We start from the raw sequence: 19,448 nt of genomic DNA, 5'->3' as shown, positions 1-19,448 counted from the left end.
TTGCATAGAATAAATCAGATGTTTTAGGTGCTAATTTTGTCATTTGTAATGTTTTGAGAAAAATTTATTGATGGACACAACAGTTCACCTAATTACACCATATCCCCCATGAATAAAAAAAAATAACACATGCTTGGAGCATATCGGGCAGTGTCGCAAAAGAGATTAAATTCTGCACATGCGCCTAGCTGTTGGTTGCAGCCAGCTTGTGGCCGTTGCTAACATAGTTTGAGGGAGTGGGCTACAAATGTATTGACAGGAGATGAATCAATTTTCCTTAGAAAAGAAAAGTATATACTAATAAATGTTATAAACATATATTATCTGTTATATTTATTTAAATGCTATATTTACGTTGTCTTTGCTATATTCATCGTGGAGTTGTATGTTTGTATTTTGTGGAAGGCAGGCCTATTAATATATCGCCCTATGTATACGTGAACAAATCAGGTGCATTCCTGCAGAAAAATATGTTTTGGAGGTAATTTATTTTCCTATAGATAGTGTGACCTTGCTTCAAACACTACCATTTCACCATGGACCACAAAGTAGCATTCGCAATCGCTGCTATTCATGCGCGGAGACAGCGTTGGGAACCGAAATGCTAATACAGGGACTAAAGTTTAAGAAAACGTTTCACAGTTGCCAGGTGACTAGTCGCGCCATGTCGCTAAGTTTCGCCCAGCGACCATTGGAAATGAATGACTTCCTGTTGCATTGTCGCTTGTTGTCGCTGCCAGTGTGAGTGCAGGGTTACAGTGGTGTCTGAAACCGTTAGCAATTAGCCTGTCAGGTGCTTAACGAGTGCTAAACTGAAGATGTACAGTGGTCTGTTTGTCCCAACTGTTCATGGAACAGGAATATTTTTACGGTAGATTATTTTGCTGATCTACGGAGCCCCCTAAGGGTCATGGTGGGATTTTTTTTTTTTTTTTTTAGCTACTTTTGCATTCTTTCGCAATAAGTTTTCTGTTCCCACGCAATACTTTTGCGTTCCTTCAAAATAAGTTTTGTGTTTCTCTGCAATACATTTTGCATTCCCTAACAAAGTTTCATTCATGACAGTTACATGCAGGCTACCACGCAACTCTGGTAGTTCATCTTACCCTGGCTCTACATTTTGGACAGTGTAGTGGCATGCGACCTTTCAGGTAAACTCAGTTGTAATGTCTAATGTTGATAAAAATGGAGTGTCATCACTTGCAGTGATTTGTTAACATTGTTTTGTTAAGGGTGTTACAGGTGAACAAACGAACCTAGCTAAGCGCTAAGCTTGTGGAAGCAAATTAATTAATGCTAATGCATGGATGTTCACAGTGGCATATAGTTTAACTGCATAAAACGATGAGTGATGATAGCCAAATGTGCCTGAGGTAAGTGATCGAGTCTGTTCCCCGTAAGTAGGCTATGTGTTTCCCCTGAACCTGAACCCATTCTCATTCCTGTTCCCAAACAGCCGCTTTTGGTTCGCCCGTTATGAGTTTTTGTGTTCAGTAATAATGTCATAGCCACAATAACATTAACAGTTTTTGTCAAGTAAATGTCATTACGATCCTGCAGGCATTGCCATGCATATGGTTTGTCTTCTTGAATAAGAGATTTTGACAAGGCTCCAAACCAATGAGGTCACCATCCCTGCACTATCCATGTGGACATGGACATCACAGCATTAACCTATTATATATCAGTATGGCCTGTCTGACAGCGTGAGACAAGATCCAGAATTATGAATTTTTCCACATCCCGTGACAGGTTTGGTTAGTTTTAAAAGATTCAAGTAGACCTACTGACTATGAACTGGGGAAGACTGGTTTCTGGTATAGGCACTTCACTACTTAATATATGTGATGGTTTAATTGTGGATCTGTGTTTGTAACATTGTTTTCTGTGACTCATTTACCATTCAGAACTTCATGCACTCCTTGCACAGACATCCCCACCAGGATTCTATTGGCTGCACTTGCCCCTTCCAAATGACTGTCTATACTTTGAGCTTGGTTGGGCTGAAGAAGATGATGAAAATCCCGCATATGTCCGTTTTCTGAACCAAAATCCCCTCTCACGACTTGTGGACACTTGTGGGGTATTACAGCTTCAACGTAATACCCCCTTATTACCTTGGGATCGCTGCCGGTGGTATAGGCGTTCAGCCAGATCATTTTCCTGGAAAAGCCATCAAAGCAGCCATTAACAAAAATGCCAAAGGCTTGAGTTTATCGTAAGAGTCAACATGCCAAATGAAATTTGGTCCATTTGAGAAATAATTGCATCCCTGGAGACGTCTCCTTTTCCTCAGTGTAACCCCTCTCGGATCCAGCTCTTTGAGAATTAAGCAGACATCCTCTTTTCTCACTCGTAAGCCATATTCTGTGCATTTGGAATACATCCATCTGTATCTGTGTAGTTGTCCAGAGTGCAGTAACTGCCCACGAATAAAATCGATAGCATCCTGCATATTATTATAATGCTTTCTTTTAGAAAGCCCTCTCATTTTAAGCATTCGTTTACATTTGCTGATTACATAGCCATGCTTATCATTAACCAGTAAAACTATGTCTGCATATTTAATGCTAATCTCAAGCTAAAATTCTATGAGCTGATCCATTGTTGCATTGTATGCTGAGTGCCATAGAATAGAGCAAGAATAGTGGGATCGCAAAAGTATTGCGAGGGAACGCAAAATGTATTGTGTGGGAACGCAAATCTTATTGCGAGGGAACGCAAAAGTAGCTGAAAAAAATTCTCCACCATGACCCTTAGGGGACTCCGCAGTGATTAGTATTGTTACAAGAATTTTGTGATCGCACTTTAGAGATCATTTGTGGTTGAATCAGTGGTGGTCCTATGAAGTAATGGAAGAAGGAACAAGACAGCGGTGTTCCACTTTTTGTGCTTGGTTTCAGCTGCGTTTGAACTGAACGCAAGGCAAAATTTCGCGCCACGTTACAGTTGATTACACCAACAATGCTAGCAAGTTTGCCCGACAGCACACTGCCAGGATCAGCTTGTCATCGATCTTGACTGAAGAGATTGTTAGAAAGGGGGCGTGGCTTCTAGCCCTGCTTGAAGGTGATTTGCTTTTGCCAGGCAAAATTTTCGATCGAGCTGAACATTTTTCAACTTATTTCTGCCATTTCGCGTCGCTTGCAGTTTCGCTGCGATAACTCTGCCCATTTGCCGCCTGCCATTGACTTTTCAAGCATTCACACTAGGTTAAAACACACCTGGGTTAGGAGGTCTCCTTTTGGTGCTAGGTGCTAGGGTACTTTCCTGACTGAAGAGTGCCTGATAAGCTTTCCAAAATTGTTCAAATGTTTTCTGGTACCTGAATGACAATGTCTCGAAATATGTTTTCGGAATCTGTAATCCTCAGATATTCAGAACATGTGGACAAGCAAGTGTAATATTTTAGTGTTTGTTTAGTTACTTCAGATATGTTCCCTGTTATGTGTGTGTAAAAAATGAAGCTACCCAAATTGAGCTAAAAGCTAATATTAATTTCCAGGTGCATGAAGAATCTGATCAGACAGGTTTGTATCACATGCACAACAAAATATGCAGTGATACCACTGTTCATATACATTACGTGTTGTGTAAAGGATTTTACACAGCTTTTTTTGCACTACTAGATTTGCTAGATGGCAGGTTTCGGTTCAAAACCTGTGGCTTCAACCTGAATTTGAAATTAAAGCATATTTCTCATAGGTACACAATTAAGCTGTAACAATCTGCTTTATAAATATTGATTATTACCAAAACACAGGGGTTATGTTTGATTCTGCTTTAAGATATTATTTATGTTTCTTTTTTAATTGGGTCTAATTCAGATTGGGCAATAGGAAAGAACAGAGATAAAACACTGAGGATAACGTTTTCAAAGTCTGTTTTCAATATATTGAATAATCGCACGCGAGCATTCACACACTGCCGCCAATCACAGGCCTTAATGTCCCAGCTATAAAGCGTCAGCTGCATTTCATTATCTCCTCTCCAGCCGGCTAAACACACTATCGCACTCCGAAGGAAAGCCGTCAAGAACGAAAAAGTAATAATAAAAAAAAAATACACGGGGAAGAGTCCCATATAATCCAACAGAAAGAGCAAAAATACAATCCACAACTGAAGCTGCAAAAGGAAAAAAGAAACGATCTTCCTGGTCCGACAGACTCGTCCTCACCCCGTGCTCAGTCCCGTACCTCTGGTGAGTGTGATTTTCAGAAGTTTCCACAAATAGCAATTTAAAGTGCACTTTACTCCGCGTTGTACTTCAGGGGTTAGTCCATAAAGTGGGTTAGTGAAAACTCAGTTTGTTGACCCTGAGACGAGGGGAAACTCTGGGTTTTCCGTTCTAGAAAGACCGGTAACTCAAACTCTGGGTAAATTACCGTGGTAACGAATTCTGTGAACCTAACCTGCTCGCTGGCATATTTTCTTTAACAAACCCTGGGTTTCTCCCTATCTCTTCCCTCCAGCTGAACCTGAAGCAGCGTGTCCTTTCGTGGATGACCCGATCGACTTTAAAGCCCAAAACAATTTGCATAGCCTTACGTCGGGAGAGGATTTTGAGACCCTGATTAGATGTATTGTCATTTCCTGATGAGTACCTAATCGAGCGGTACCGTTTTTCATCGCAGTCCATCATTTATTTGAGCAACACTCCCCGGCCTTACATCTGTAATATTGGACACCGCGGACATGCTCTCAGATCAGAGCAAATCCTTTGCGTTGCACTTCGGCTTTTTGCAAACGAAGTTTTCTTTAACATTGGCGACACAGAACATATTGGGAAAGCAACAGTTTGTGGGGCCGTAAGAAAAGTGTACCATCAAAGAGGAATTCCACAGGATTTGAGGTGACTGGTGTAGAAGTCATTCAGTTGAAGTTAAAGACGATATTTTTAAATTATATTGTGATCACAGCATTCTGAGACCCCAGACTGGGATCAGGTATTGTGGGGTGGTGTGTTTTGGTTTTTTTTTTTGAATGGAAATTAAAATACGTGTGAATCTCTCAATTTGCGTTGCTTTGATTATTTCAGTATGTCCCTGGGTGGTAAATCTCTTGACTATGTGTAGGTAAGTCTCTTCAAGATAAGGTCTAGTGTACTCTTTCAATTACACATCTGTTTTATGAAATTAGATTAGGCCTATTATGTAAATTAGAGGACCATCAAAACATGCAAAACAAATGGTGATATCTACTCAGTGTTTAGGGTTGCCACTTTATTACAAATTATGTCTTAAGATGTCGGAAACGAAAACTGGTGAGCCCCCAAACACTACGCAGATATCACAGCTCATTTTTACATATGTCGATCGTCCACTGACCATAATACTTGAAGAATCACACACTCACTCTTGCTTGTTACTGACTTCTTAAAAACAAAATAATGTCTTATGTTTGCGACTCAGGGACACTGACAGCGAGTGCGGTGAATTCTGTGATTACAGCTTAGGGTTGCCATGGTTTTGACAGGCTTTATGCACTCTCTATGCATCACAATATACTACAACTTATATCTCTCATTGTCTGCACTGTCGATCGTATGTGATGCAACACATTTGATCACAAATGTTGAAGCCAAGTGGCCTGGCTCTGTGCATGTCTCAGGAATGTATCGTGAGTGTACGCTGAACAACAGATTTGCTAATGGTAAGTAATGATTTCTACAAATATCATTCCATTTCTTCCTATTTTAACACCCTCAGTGTATCCACTATACAATTAAAGGAGCGTTTGATGGCCACCTGCTTGGTGATGGAGGGTACCCCTGCTGGCCCTCTCTGTTGAGCCCTTACCTTGACCCTGAGCTGGGCCCCCAACAACATTTCAATGTGGCCCACTGCAGGACTAGAGCCCGTGTTGAGATGACAACAGGCATGTTTAACGCCCGGTTCCAGTGTCTGTGCAAACCCAGGGTAACCCCAGAGAGGGCGTGTCACATTATTGTGGCATGTGTTGTTCTCGACAATTTTGCCACAATTAGAGGAGAGCAACATCCTGCCAGACAAGTAAATGACTCTGAGGAAGACCATCCTATCCACCCTGCCGATGTCCCGGATGGAAGAGCCGACCGAGACATAATTTGTCAAAATCATTTCACAGATTAGTACCACCACTCCCCTCAGCAGTCAAATAAAAAAAATCACATTTTATTTGGTCTTCTTTATTTCCTACAAATGTAAAAGCAAAAAATTACTATATTTATATTGTTCCAACAATTAGTTCACCTGTGACCATGCACCCACCTCTAACCAGTGATCCAGTATTTCAATTTCAAGATCAGCCTTCCTAATCTGTCACTCCAAATACACCATTTCTAAATCCATTTTGGCCATTTTCCTGAGGAGATGCGTTCTATACCACTCCTTTACTGGTCACTCGGAAAGCACAAGGATGACGTTAAATTCTACAGTTCTACATGCAGAATTAACCTGGCATTTACTGAACATCTCATTGTGTTAGTCTGTGCTGTGCAGGTTGATGGACCCTCCTCCGGGTAATGCCCAGTCATACTCTGTTAAAAAGGATGAGAACATGCAAGTTGTTTTTCTATTCATTATTTTTTCTCATCATTTCATCACTTCACTTCAAGGCACTTCGGTCACAAGCCCGGTTCTCTAACCTCGGGTGCTGAATAGAACTCAGATGTTAATACACACACTAACATCTTATGTCGGCACTTGTGTCCTAGGGGGTAATTGGCGCAGATGAGCTCCCTCCGGGGATGCCTTCAGCCACCGGTCGGCCAGTGTTATGGCTCAGGGCCAGCTCCTCTGCCTCCGTTAGAGGTGGTGGTGGTGGCCCTCTGCCCGTTTTGCCTTCTTTCTGTTAGCTGAATAGAACTCAAATGTTAATCTGCTAACCAGGATATTGGGGGAGAGGACATTTATGTCTTACAACAGCACTCTGTTGGGGGTTAAAGCTACTCAAAGTTGAAATATCCACTGAACAACGTTTACCTTGTTTAATATGTTAAATATGATTAAAAGCCAAATGAGGTACAATCATGTGCCTACAGGCTTAAGCAAAATATGCCATACCTGTTTGAAGTATGTTTTTATATTTCATTTTCAGCTGCTGCCAAGTGCGTTTTGTGCCCATGGGATTGCATCTGAATGAAAAATAGAACTTTATTCAATAACATTCCATCACTTTCACCTGTAATATTAAACGAAAGTGTGGTTAAATGTTAAATGAATAGACTACTGCATTCAAACTTACGCATTGACTCGGGCAGCAATTCTCTCCCACGCCAGGTGTCTCTCCTTTGCCGCTGAAGCTGTGCTGCTTTTTCGTCTGAAAATGTGCTCATACTTGGTATATGCACGCCTCAGAATTTCTAGCTCCATCGGGGTGAAGTAAGACGATCTTTCTTTCCCTCTGGTTGCCATGGTGAATCATAGTATCGGAGCTCCATTGATGATGGTTTTTTATAGTCCTCATGCATGCGCCTAACCCAGAGTCAACATACTCAGAGTTGATTAAACTAACCAAGATCAGCTGTTCTGGAGCCGGAAACACGGAGTCTCCCATCTCAGGGTTCATCAACTCAGAGTTCAGGATTAGACTCGGAGTTTGTTAAACCTGCTTTCTGGAATACCCCCCAGGTCTCCTGCAGACTCCCTGAGCTCTTTACGCGCAAATCTGTATCCAAGCGCTTCCCCACGTTTCAAAAGCTCATGCGTCAGGCACGTCAGCTGACAGACATGCCAGCTGACAGCTTTGACATACCGCTGACTCAGTCACACCAAAACATAAACGTAAACAAACAAACAAAACATGTGTAAATGGAAGGGACGACAAGAATGCATTAAAACAACTATAGGGCAATGCCCATAGAGAATGGAATTATATTATAAGGATTTACTTTTAGTTGTTAAGCATTGTATTGTTAACCTGGCCTATAAAGTGAATCCTATCTCCATTTATGTGGCGGTGCTACATAGGACCCCCCCCCCCCCCCCCCCCCCCCCCCCCCGGTGGGTTACTCCATCCTACCCTGTAATTCTATGGCCTTCATTTTTTAACAGTTGTAGCTGGCCCTTCCCACCTCGGCGCTAGCTTTGCAGAGAATTTCTCATTGGCCTCGGAGAGAGGGGGGACCTGACCCAGACTAAGTCACCCTGCTGAAAGTGCACTTCTTTCCTGCGGGCATTATAATACTTAGCTTGTCTGGCCTGGTGCACCCCCACTCTCTGTTTAACCTCCTTCACCATCTTCTGTTGTTTTTCCACCAAGTGGCAAGTATCTTACTGCTCAGGAGATGGTGGGTTGTGTATGAGCCTCTAAAGTGGGCCTTGGAGTTTCCTGCCCAGGGCAAGCTCAGTAGGGGTCTTTCCAGTGGTCTCCTGTTGTGCTGTATTGAGGGCAAAGCGGTATCCACTGGTCCCAGGTATTGTTGTACTGACTGACGAATGAGGCAATCATGGTCTTTAATGTTCGGTTGATGCGTTCTGTAAGGTTTGTTTGTGGGTCGTAACTGGTGGTTAGCTTTTGCACTAACCCCCATGTCTGGTAGAGGTCAGTTGGGAGGGTGGCGGTAAACTGCGGACCTCTGTCCGATACCAGGTACTCGCCCCAACCCACCATCCGTGTGGCATTGCACCCGGCCCCTATTTCTCCCCTCGCGGGTGGTGGGCCCACAAGAGGGTGGCCCCATGTGGCTCATTCGAGCTGAGCCCAGCCGGACCCCATGGCAGGTCCAGCTACCAGGCGCTCGCCTACGAGCTCCCCTCCCAGGCCTGGCTCTCCCTATTCCGGGCGAGGTGCCTGTTTCTCTGTGGATGCTGTTCATAAAGGCTTTAAAAATCAACTAGTAAAACATGTGTCTGAAATCACTCATTGACTTCTTAAATATTCTCCATAGACAATTTACAGTGGGCACAAAAATAACTTCTCTTCACATCTATAAAATGCAGCGCACTGCATTGTGAGACAGCAGAACGTGGTTCATGCTACATATAAGCTGCAAAAGGTTGTGACAAATGAACAATGTAGAAACACATACAAATAGTAACAGCAGGTTCATGTGAAGTCATAAAACACTGACTTGTGTTAAGACCTTTGGTCGATTCTTGTAACTTGCATCTATATAGAAGAAAAAGAAGTCTATATTCAAACACTGAAAATAAAGTATGGATACCTGGCTTGTCAAAGTAAAGCTTAACAAGAAATATGCTTATGATTTAAAATGTCAACCAAATGGAGCTCGATATGTAAAAACAAAATGATAAAATTTGATATGACAACATGTTAGTATCTTATGGATGTGGTCAACACCAAAAATTTATTTTAGAAAATCTTACAGCCGACTATGTTAATATGCTCAAGCCACTAGGTGTTTACAGAGTAGCCCAAAAAGGAAAAAAAGTAACAGCATCAGCACAGCACCACATGAATCTTCACTTGTATTTGCACAATGGATATCATAAAGTCGCTTTGCTGCATGATTTCTTTCCCAGTTTGGACACTTGTAGTACTACAGGACACGTCTGAATTTACTGCTCATGGTTTCTTTAAATTCTTCATCTATATGGACAACAGTTAGTTGCTTGAAATGGGTCTTCAATCCAGTGGTGTCAAAGAGGTGGGACCACTCTTCTTTCAAGTTTTGTGTGTCTTTTTCATTAAGTACATCTCTTCTTTGGGAAGCAAATGTGTCCGTCATCAGCATCTCCATTTTATTCTTGTCCTTGTCATCTTCCTCAAACATTCTCTGTAGTTCTTCTTTGTTCTTTTGTTGTACTTGGAGGTTTACAGGAAGTGGATCAGGGTTGACACATCTATATACACTCTTCCACGGTCTGCTTTTCTCACCAGGGCTGGTTTGAGTCATCATTATAGGCCGTGTCCTTCTGTAGTTTTCCACTCTGCACTGCAGTTGTTTTGTAAGGGAGTCATAGCCCCTTTCTTACTACTTGACCCTCAATTACATCCTTGAATGAGTTAGGATGGGCTAACACCATCTTGCAAGTAAGTTCACAAGTGTTTCTTCATTGGACTTTTGCACACCACTAGGATTTCAGTAGCTACCAGCCTGATAACCTCTCTTCTGTACTCAGCAGATGGCGCTCTTGATTCTGAAGAGTGTCTTTTATGTGTGATGGCATGATATTCCATGGTATGCTGAAGCTGAAGTGGGAGTCATTGTTCAGTACTGATGGTATCATATCACTGTTACTGTTGGAGAGCATCGAGTTGTCGACACACAGATCTCTAATGGACCATATTGTAATCAATATAGTTGGCTTTTAGTCATCGGTCAATCCGCAAATTGACTGTTTTAGCTGTAAAAGCAGTCCACTGACTGCAGAGTAGGAAGTAAGTCCACTGCTGTAGGCACTGTGCCACTACCAGTATAAGTTTTGTAATATTTTCTGCAACATCTGTCTTGGAGGAATCACCTTTGAACAGAGGATTCTACTTGCTTAAAGAGGTCAAATGTTTACCTTCTGTAGTTACATTAATTCCATTAGTAGTGCATTTCGAGTCTGCTGGCTTTGAGGTGCAAATGTAACAACTGTAACTAGACACTGAATACAATTATATGTAGCTCTCATGCAAACACTGTCAATGTCATTAATTGGATTAGTTGCACTAACAAGAAAAACAACTGCAACAAACATTAGGCCAGTTTGTCTTACAATGTTGCTTCTTTCTTGATATCAGGGGAGCATGTCATCTTGAAAACAAACTTTTCGCTCTGAACAGCTGTGGTTTTAGCAAATAACCCTGAAGTTGTTACTGGGACAACACATCTTCCAAATTGCCATTGCTGCCACCTCACAGTATCACTCATTCCCCTCCCCTTCTGTTAGGTACTCTACCATAGCTATGTTTGCTCTTCCCTGCATTTGTGGGGGTGGTACACCTTGGTGCTGACGGTGAGCTTTCAGGAGAGCGTGGGAGAGTCCCATCCTGAAAATCTCTGCCTGAATTCCCTGACAGGGCTGAAGAGCAACTAAAGGCTGTAAAAATATATTAATGCTTTATTGTAGTTGGTGTCATGTTAAAGATACTCACAGATTAGACATAGGCTACCCTGCTTTCTGTCACTGTGTTCATTTTCATAGAATCATGACCAGGAAAAAAATGTTCTGCGTCCACCCCAATACAGTGGAGGTTGAATGGACTTGTTGTGGTCACAACAATGAAAGATTTAAACAATTAAAACATTCAACTACATCGATTTCCACAAACAACAAATCCACCCATCATGAAGATTATCATTTCAGAGGGGTGCAAATCCAATTCTCATTTTGGAGACTGCAGTTTGTGCTGCTGTTGAACTGTAGCATATTGCATTACACTAAGATCTTTCTACTATTTTGTCTGCCTTCATTAATATAAATAAGACAGACACAATATTTAAAACACTTACCAAGTTTTAAACAGCACCAAATCTACAGCTTCCAAAATAAAGTTGTGTCAGCTAAAAGCAATGCCAACAAAACTTACAATAAAACCTTTTTAAAGGCTGGATTTATTTCAGGGTTGTTAAGATTAAACAGCATTAGATCTAGTTTGGTGAACTTTATGAGCTATACATGTCATCAGTATGACCTGGAATATACAGAGGAGCGGCTAACATTGTTTCACTTACCCCTGGCATGAGCAAGAGGCTTCCACGATAGAACCCGACTGATATATCAGAGTGCTACTTGCCGATAAATCGGTATCAGCGGTAATAACGGCCGCTAAATGACCATTAAAAAAGAAACGGAGAGACGGAAGTTGTCGTTGCATAGTTTGTCCTCTAGAGGGCACACTACAACTCCATTATTGGCAACACACGCGCCAAAACAAATGACAACAGTCGGCTGACCCAAGCGGAGTAGCACACGACGGAGATTATATGTGTTCATGGTAAGCTGATAACTGTGACGTAAAATATATTACTCAAATAAAAATAAACATCCCCTATCTCTTCTCCTCTTCGCCCAAATAAGCTTGACAACACTGATGTCAGCTTGGTTTTGCTGCAGTAATGAGAGAGCCCTGCCGTCAGTCAAACATCAAAATTACGTAAAATGTTGGGGTATTTGAGTGGTGTAGGCTAAACTGTCGACAAACTTGATTGCAGCCTTTTCTATTAAACAGTGCGGCAGTTCTAGCGAGGAAACAAATAATAGTCCTACCATTTCTCCCTTGTCCGTTCAAAAAATTTTCTGACAGCATGGCTTACAGAAGGTTGTAACGCTATCCATTGCTAAATGAGATTACCCACAACGCTAGCTGCCATTTTTATTAGTGGAAGACCGCTAACGTTATTGCGCGGTTAAACTATAGCGTTTATCTTGTTCTGCCTAAATGAAGCCATGGTAAATATATCTGCGACTCGTATGTCTGTCGGTGCATTGGAAATTATTAGACCAGAGGGAACACTTAAATAAACGAGAGCTGAACAAGTATCTAAAATGGCTTGGTTGCCAAACAAAATTATCTTGCCTCTCTTTCAAATGTGTAGCGTGAAATCCCAAAGTCGCAAGCCCTCTTTGCAGACAGTCTTGTAGTAATAGATGCATTCAACAGCAACGTGTACTCTAGGTCACTATCGACTTACTGCATAGTCTAAGATGGCAATGTTTTAGACAGCGTCAAATGGTGGCTGAAAAATGGTTTCTCGTAGTTTGCATTAAACAGACTTAAAAGTGTGTGTGTGTGTGTATATATATATATATATATGTATATATATATATATATATATATATATATCCACCCCCCCCCCCCCCCGCTAGTTTCTTGTATTTATATACTTATTTTTAAACTACATTATGTCTCATTATTTTGGTGAGGACTCTTAAATAACTATACATAATAAATGTTAGAGTAAATCTTTGTTTGTGTTAGGTGTTTTGAAAAAAAAAGAAAAAAAAAAGAATATCAGCCGATATATCATTATTGTTCTTTTAAATCCTTAAATATCAAAATCTGTATTGGTCTTAAAAATCCTGTATCGGTCGGGCTCGATTCCTGGATTCCACCTTCTTCAAGACACGTTCAAGGTCATTTGGTTCTGCAGAACCCAGATCGCCTACTGAACTCACACCAGTGCTTTCAAGTGTATCCAGTAAAGGCTGCACTTGGCAGTTTGGTAGAACAGTTGTAATCAATCTCACCAGGTCTTCCATCTTTGCAAAAAATCTGTATGTATACCCACACTTCAGTGTCAGGTGAAGGACGATTCAATTTGAGCTCAGTTTCTGCAGACTCAGTGTGAACACTAGTGAGAAGATGAATCTGTAGACATCTTTTGGCCACAAAAAAAGCACACCATTTGCTGACAGGCTAAAAATGTTTTTGTTTGTGTAATTGTGTCTCGTGCATGATAATCACAAAAAATAGCAAAAACATACTGAAAATCTGGTTGACGCTAGTTAGCGGACCAACACTCATCAAATAACACTACTCATTCAAAACACTGTGTTTTAGGGACAGGACTGTCATTCCACCCAGACTGTATGCAGGAAGTTGATAAAAAATCCATGCAGTGTTCAACACTGATGTAAAGCGTCTGTCTTGCTGCTTACCCAGTATTGTAGAGGCCATACTGCGGCATATAGGCTGAAGAGTGTGGGCTCAAAAGGAAATAGATGAGCTTGTTGTCTTTGATCAGACTAAGCTCAGTCTGTCCAAATTCTACACAGTCATCACTGTTTGTGCAAAAAAAGAATTTCACCTCAGTGGACACCAAATCAGGATCTGGGAGCAAACTTGCTTTCAATGGCATCACGCACTGCATCTCTGTACAAGTCAGAGTGGAAAGGTGTTGAATTTTTCACTTGCGAAGTAGGTGCAAAGCAAGAGCTTGCATTCAGATATGCCTATAGTAGCTGATGGTTGTTTGACAGACATTTTTGAAGTCCTGTGTCCTCCTTGATTATTTTTTGAAGCATGAGTGTTTGCTTTCAAACCTCATGGTCCACAGCCTTACAAGGGGGCCGAATTTGATAATCAAATTAGTGGGAGAGGTAGTGATGCTTTCGTTTAGGTTTCTCAACTGCAAAGAGTTGTATCCTTGTTTGCAGATAATCCTGAATCTGTGTGCTGAGGAAACTTATCTGAGCTACGGTTATCCTGGGGGCACAGACTAAATCGACAGTCTCCTCCAGCTGAATCATTAGTTGCCACACCTGGTCCTTGGTGTCCTTGACTCTGTCACCAATGATCACAGGTAGAAGTCTCAGAAGACACCACTTCTCTGCTGCCTGTCCATAACTTTCCTACAACCTTCAGTAACTTCAGAGGGAGAAGAGCTAGCATCAGAACCTTGATACCTGAGCTGTCTGATCCGTCTGTTCAGCTGTGTGTAGGTAAACCATTTTTTACCTTCACAAAGTGCTTAATGTAAATATGGTCATATGCAACAACACCTTCAACGAGGTCATGACCTATGCAAGGTGGGAGGCCTGAATACTGAGCCAAACCTCACTCCCTTCACACCTGCTGCCTCTGAGTCATGTAGCTCTTGCACAGCCCCCTTGTAAGTTTCAGTTGTTCTAACAGGAAATTGCTCTGTGACATTATGCATTTCCATTATAGGAATGCAGTAGAACCTACAGCAGTAAGCTGAGCTACTGAGGTTTTCAACGAAGTTGCCTATGCTGTGGGAGCCAAGATTGTCCCCAGCGATGCACAACAATTTACAATTTACAATTTGGCATTTCGCAGATGCTTTTAACCAAAGCGGCTTACAATAAGTGCATCAATCAGATCACATTGCCCCATAAGCAAGCATCAGAATAAGGCTGTAGATTAATTACCCTCAGTATCACGCTCCTGGAATTCTGTGACAATAAACGATAAAAAACAAGACTTGCGACACAGGGACAAGGTCAGTACGATTTTTTTTTTTTAAGGTTTGTGACATAGAAAGGGAGGTTAGGCAGTGGGGGACAGGTGGGTTCTGAAAAGGTGGGTTTTTCAGTTTCCTGCAGAAGATGGCAAGAGATTCCGCAGTCCTGACTGAGTGAGGAAGGTCGTTCCACCACCGCTGAGCAATGGCAGAGAAGAGGCGTGGTCGGCTGCTGGGTTCCCGAAGTGAGGGGACCACCCGCTGACCAGAGGTGGTAGAGCGGAAAGCTTTGGCAGGGATTTCGAGAATATAGCTATAATATTACAAGAATAAAGTCGTAATTTCAGAAGAAGATCAGAAGAGCAGCCTGCCGCCTCATGGCGCCAATGTGCCAAAACATGAAGTATTTCGTTATTCATGAAACCTACACTAAAGTGTAACTTCACAAGATGCTCCACATTCCTTATTTTAATGCAGGCTGCTCTTCTGATATTTCCCCTCTAAAATAACACGTAGCCTCAAGTTACAACTTTATTCTAGTAATATTATGACTTTTTTTCTCATAAAATGGCAGCTTTATTCTCGTAATATTATGACTTTTTTATTGTAAAATTACAACTTTATTCTCGTGGCAATTTCCCCCAGGTCTGTGTGATTCTTTCTTCGGAATAGACACAGTTTTTTGCAGTTTGTTTCTCAAAGCCCTGATACTTACGATAATGTGGTGCTGCTGTGCCAAAAGATTAAGTATTTCATTATTCGTGAAACCTGTACTAAAATATAACTTCAAAGGATGCTCCACGTAGGAGATTAGCCTATGTTAGCTCTGGCAGCGTAGTTACTAGCTAGTTCACCTACACACTGTGCTCACTGCTCATTCGGCCTGTGTGGCACGGTTCACAGTGTTCATATAGGCATTTATTAGTTTGGAGTTTAGTTTATTGGCTTGAGTGTGGATTAGGCACTGAATGTTAGTTTTAAAATTTCTTTTCAGTGATGTTTATGGTGATACATGTTTATTGCTGGGTTTATGAAAACCATAAACCCAATATTACATTTGAGTGTTCATAATTATTATAATAGTTTATTGAAGAACACTTTTATTACTATTTAATATCCTAAAATTAGAAGTGTAGTAAAAACAAATACAGGATTGTTACGCCTATTTCCACTTTTATTCAAATACAAATACAAATACAAATACTGGGCTTTCTACACATCCCTATATAAATAACTAAATAAATAAATATGTATATGTGTGTGTGTATTCCCCCTTTGTTAAAATGTTGTATTCCTAAAGGATATATGTGAACATGTGAGCCAGATTTTCCAGTTTTGCAGATTTGGAACTCTTTTCCTGTAGTGCTCAGTATGCTTTTCCCTACTCTCTCAGAATGGTCCTCACCCTGTCAAACCTTACGTGTTACACTGAAACGCTTGAATGAAGTGATGATAATGTTTGGAATGCTTAAGAAATAAGTCTGATTTTTTTTTATTGTAGTTACCTCCCTGTTATGTTTTATATACAACTTTGACAGTGTGCTGTGGCAATGTAAAATAAACCCCGCTAACAATGGTATATAAACAGATATCAAATATGTCATTAGATGTAACGGGTTAATATTCAATAAAGGTAAACCTGTTGTTGTCCACAGTATTATTTACAGTTACTGACATACTCCGGCCCTCCCAAAGAGCCAGGCGCCTCCCAAGAGTCATCTGGCCCTCTTAAGAAGAAGTTTGGGGAACCTTGGGTTAGACTGTTAGTTAAGGGTAATGAATCATTGCCCAGTGGATCCTCATAGCTGGATTTGAAAATCAATGTAACCATATTTTAGAGCTGAATTTGCAGATTTATCAGTACTGTAACTCACGTTTTCACCCTGTTACCGTCCTCAGGACCAACGGACATTCCAGCAGACTTATGATTGGCTCCGTGTTTAAACTCCAGCCAATCACGGAGCGGTACGAGTGGAGCTGGCAGAAATCAGGGTATCTAAATGAACATTCTCTGAGATTTCATAGACACTGATTTTATTTATAGACATTTTCTTACACAAAACACTTTTCTTTCATTTTTTCCATTTGTTTTTCAGATCTTTTACCTGAATGTTGTGGATGTTGCATTTGAGCTGGTTTTCCTCAGCATCTTCGGAGGCATCCACTGACAACTGTACGTAATCTCACATGACAGTGAGATGTGTTTCCAGTACTGCCCTTCAGTCATATCTTAAGTGTCTGTACTTCTCACTCTTTCTGAGACCGAAGGTGGACTTTTAAATCAGTTGATGCCGTCGCTGTTGTCCCTCATGCCCATAAATGGTGTGTGGCAGCGTGGGACAGACAGACTTTTGCTTTTTGATTTTGATTTTTGCAGACAGTGCAGTTACGAAACCTCTGATTTCTCAACAGCACATAAAACCAGACACTGATCACTAGCATTACTCACACTCACACTCCTGGAAATGGCTTTTTAATGTGTGGTGTTTTGTGTCTGTGTTGCCAGGGAGAGATGTATGCGTTTTTACATTTTTACAGAGCATTTCTGTTCTGGATGTGAGTGTGTACTCTCATTCCCGCATTCTGGCCGTAAGAGTGTGAAGCCTTTTAGAACACCATGCTGACCAGCTTATGTCCAGACTGGACACTGTGTAACTGGTCCACAGCACCTGAATAACTGCCACCTGACCACTCCATAAACCCTCCCTCATTACCAGCTCTGTTCAGTCCTTTATTTTTCATCCTCCCTCTTCCTCCTGTCACTGTCATCATACATTGTCAGCTTTGGGACGTCTATACAGATTTTGGCCACCAGATGGTGCCATTGAGGACTTTTGTTAGTCATTTAGTTAATGTGTTTCACCTGTGTCTTGTTTGATCTGTGTATTTAAATTGCCCTTACTGGGTCTGTTTTTGTTCGGTCTTTACTTATTGAACCCCCTGTGAGTAAATCCTGTGTTGTTCTTTGACTTTACCTTTTGCCTTGTTTTGTGCCTTTTTTTTGAAGAGCTGTTTTGCCTTCTTGATTTTTTTGTGTATCCTAGGATTGTTTTTGTCTTGCCCACCTTGGAGTTCGTTAAAACAGTCTCTGCATTTAGTGTTTTTTTTTCAGTACCAGAGGATAGCTCACTCAGTAGAGCCTTTCACCCTTGGTTCCGGAGGCCCAGGTTCAAACCCCACACTTGACACATTCAGCCTCTCCCTTCTCTCTTTATTTTGGATCAATAAATGATGGAGGACTATCATTAGTTTGTTGTGTCACTATTAATATTAGATATAAAACCTAGCTGTGATTCCAGTCTGAGCAAAGGATTTGATTTACTGTTCAGGAATTTTTCTAAATATTATAATGACCACATTCTCATCATTACTAAGCACGCTGAGATGCATAAAGACTGTGTGAATTCATATGAAATGGACCGGAACACTTCACAGACTTTTTAACACTCTCTTTCCTCAGTCTGGAATTGAAAATTGTTATCAGTGCTATCGTAAGTCGCTTGTCATAACATGTCATCATCCCTCTAAATCAAGCCCACTTCAACCCACTGTGTCTTTTTAACTGTCCAGTTTATAAGCTACTTTATAGGATTGTAGCATGTATGCAAGCTTCCACAGTTCACTAGAAGCTTTCTGGGTGCCCCATCAAAGCTTGGTATGACTGATGTGCAAGATTATCACTTCTGACTAACCCTCAGGGCCATTAGTGTTATGTGCTAGAAACTGACCAAGCCAGCTGAACTGAGCAGAACTGCTATGATTCAGGCTTGACACCCCAGTGGCAGCACACAGTGTAATTTACTGCTGTGACAACTTTTTTCTGTGAGGGTTTTGTACAATTTTTCATAATTATTATTATTATTTTGATAATGACAGATTTAGATAAGCCATTATGAATAAACATAAATTTACAAGATGTTTGTTCTTCCTTGAATATTAAGTGTAAAGACGCGTAACTGTGATTAAACGCTTTGCTTTTTCTGCTTGAGGAGCTCTCAGACAACCTCTGACACTGTTGTTCAGTCAGTGTGAAGTAAAGGTGGTCTTGTGTTCAACATTGGGTTTCTCTTGTTTTTGACACTTTAGTGTAAGATCTAAGTCAGAAGCATTCTAAATCCATTCTAGCAATGTGCTTGACCCTGTGCTTCAGACCCTGGGCCAAATAGACAATTTTGTGTTTCTACATTAAAAGCTGGACAGTATATTGGCTGAGACGATTCTTTTATTTTTAGGGTTTTTCTACCACAGGACATCCTTTTGGCAGCACACAGCACCAAAAAACCCCTATTCCATCTCTTTATACGCCTTCCGCATCAGTGGTGTCTTGGCAACATATTGTCATTCTGCTAATGTGTAACAGTTTTTTTAAATCTATCTTTCATCTTCCCACCGAAGTCTTCTACTGACAGGAAGCCCATGTACACACAAATTTAAAAGAATAAGTGCTTGCTTGATGATGAAAATATGTATTGAGAAACAGTGTATTTGTGTTGCTTTTTTTGTCAAGGTGAGCCCAAGTCTTGGCAGTGGGAATGAGTGCAGGTCTGTGTGTGAATGATGTGAATATAACAAATTATTAGCTGCTGACAAATGTTCATTTATCAATATCCTGAAGCACTGGCCACTCATTTTTTATAGAGTCAAAGGTCCC

This window comes from Chanos chanos, chromosome 14, assembly GCF_902362185.1.
Source record: "Chanos chanos chromosome 14, fChaCha1.1, whole genome shotgun sequence".
Taxonomy (NCBI): domain Eukaryota; kingdom Metazoa; phylum Chordata; class Actinopteri; order Gonorynchiformes; family Chanidae; genus Chanos; species Chanos chanos.
This window is presented reverse-complemented; position numbering follows the sequence as displayed.